This window comes from Limulus polyphemus, unplaced genomic scaffold (genome assembly GCF_000517525.1).
Source record: "Limulus polyphemus unplaced genomic scaffold, Limulus_polyphemus-2.1.2 Scaffold45, whole genome shotgun sequence".
Classification (NCBI taxonomy): Eukaryota; Metazoa; Arthropoda; class Merostomata; order Xiphosura; family Limulidae; genus Limulus; species Limulus polyphemus.
The window spans coordinates 473793-476206 of record NW_013665655.1 but is presented as its reverse complement, the minus strand read 5'-3'; the positions used below and the strand labels follow the sequence as shown (position 1 = coordinate 476206).

The 2414-nt window shown below is 30.0% G+C and overlaps 1 long non-coding RNA gene across 2 annotated transcripts in view; it reads left to right on the top strand.

Annotated features, from left to right (window-relative positions):
• Positions 1-2049, top strand: part of LOC111086565 — a 10008-nt gene extending 7959 nt beyond the window's left edge. For both annotated transcript variants that reach the window (XR_002611303.1, XR_002611301.1), the window contains exon 3: positions 1400-2049. This is a non-coding gene — a long non-coding RNA (uncharacterized LOC111086565). The remainder of the gene's footprint in view (positions 1-1399) is intronic.
• Positions 2050-2414: the final 365 nt, after the last annotated feature.

Sequence of the window (2414 nt, the reverse complement as noted above, 5' to 3'; positions counted from 1 at the left end):
ATTATAGTAAAGTCGTGATTTACTATAATAAATAAAATTAGAAAATCGTGATTCTAATTCTATGTATTGACATATTCTTCTATAACTCTTCTTAGTCGTCAATATTATCGTTTCATAATTTGTGATTTTTAAATTAGAAATGGTAAAGTCCTTCCGTTTGTTCAATAGTTTCTTAGCGATGATTGAAAACGACGGCTACAAACGTTAAATCATTTATTTAGTATGCATTTGATTCAGTTTTAAAGTAATTAATTATAGTGTGCTTAAGTAGAAAATTGGGTTTTCGGAAACGCCCCTCTCTGGTTTCTACACTGTATTCTAACGTAAAATTAACATAGATACAACCAAACTAATTGTAACTCGAGTTTTCTTAGAAAACGTTTTAATATTAAATTTCTAGGTTTATTTCCAAAAGTACTCTTTGATAAAAGTTAAGTTTTAATTTACCTTAAATTCTAATATTTAGATTAGATTTTTTTAGATCGTGTATGTATTTTGCAATACATTGCTAAAATATCTTATGTTTATATTTCTTTTAAATTTAAAGTTTATTTTAACTTTTTGCCAATTAATCGTTGTCATTAAGAGGATCATAAACAAAAGCTAATTTTTGTAAAACTTTTCATCTTATTTAATTACTTTATGAAGCAAAAGAAAATACTTATTACCCACGTTGTTGAATGCACTGTTAGGATTATGTATACAAGAATGCGAAGCATGAATAAAAACTCGCCACACCTTTAGGTCAGATAGGGAGATCTTTTTATTAATAAGTTATTCTATTCTCTTTAGCATTTCAATACTTTTTTGGAATGTGGTTGTGGTAGTTTGCCATCAACTATAACAAACAACATAATGCATGTAGTCTACTGTGCGGACTTGTTCTCTTTTAAATTATGGAAAAACTTAGTTTTATATTATGTGACCTTTCACGTGTGTTTCTTTATATAAATGTGGAATCTAATTGACAAATTCGGCATGTGTAAGGAAAAAAAGGACCTTGTGATTTCGAGCTGCGTGTTTATAGTTTATAAGGTCAAAAACTGATGAAGTTTCTCGTTCAATTTTCTCTAGTTTCTTTCAAAACATCATTATTTGTTTAACACAAAAAAAATTAAATTATAAGTAAACGAATGATAATTTATATCTGATGCTACTATTTAATTGTAACGTTTAAAAGAGAACGAGTCGTGTAAAAGGAGCGGGTACAACAGTAATCAAATGTATCTAAGTGTTACAATTCATATAAAAACAAGGTATAACAAAATCATTAGTATGGCACTAAATAAGTTAAATTGATTGTTTTCATTTTTAACTTTAAATGTAAAAAAAGAAGTCACTTCACAGGAATTGTTAAAAGTGTGATTAATTGCATTTGTTTTTGCTATTTTATTGGCAGGTATAAAAGAACAAGTTATCTCTAAGTAGTGACTGGAAGTGTGATTAACTGGATCTAATCTTTAACATTTCACTAATAGATGGAAGGAGAACATGCCATGGTTAGAACTGCATCTATTTTGGCAGTTTTACTGACTGATGTCAAAAGAACAAGTTATGTCAAAATATCCGTAAACATTGATCAACTGTAACTAATTGTTTCCACACTTACATGCAAACTGTAATTGATAATTATTATCAGCTTGCTTCGTTCCTATTTGTCATTGTCTTGTTTCTCATGTGTATAAGGAGTCACCGAGAAATGACAACGAAATCTCTATTAAATAATCGCATCTTTACAAAAATAACAATAAAGATTCCTGTCACAAATCCACACTTCAGAAGTTGAGAGATCTTCCCAAGTTTCTGAGTATCCTTGGTATTTGATGTAAATATAACTTAGTCCCGCGGTGTTATTGTCATCCTGCAGCTAATCCGTATTCGAATGTTATATTTTGGGTGAAGAATTCAACATATTAGTGCTCTTACTATACTTATTGTTGAATGACAGCAAGATTAACAAAGAAGGTAATAATGGCCAAGATAAAACATACTAATTTTTGTGTATCATTAAACGTTTTACCTAATTTGAGAAAATAAATTCCGGTATAAAGCAGACATCAGAAAATGGTGATTGAATTTGCTTCAGTGTTGTACTTTGTAGAGCTTGGATGCGGTAATTTAATTTTCCATATTTTTAATCTGCTCTCATATAAACGGAAATATGCCGTTTTTATATTCACAGTTATTAGATAAAACAGCTTTCTACATTAGTCATCGCAGGATATCGCATTGAGTTAATCTTGTGGAATTAACTGAACACTATAAAGCTGGATTTTGTTTGCTTCATCGTTCGTTTCTTGTTAAGCACAAACCTACACAATGAGTTATCTGTGCTGTACTCATCACGGGTATCGAAACCCGAATTTTAGTGTTTTACGTCTTTAGATTTTCCACTGTGCCGGGGCGTAACTTTG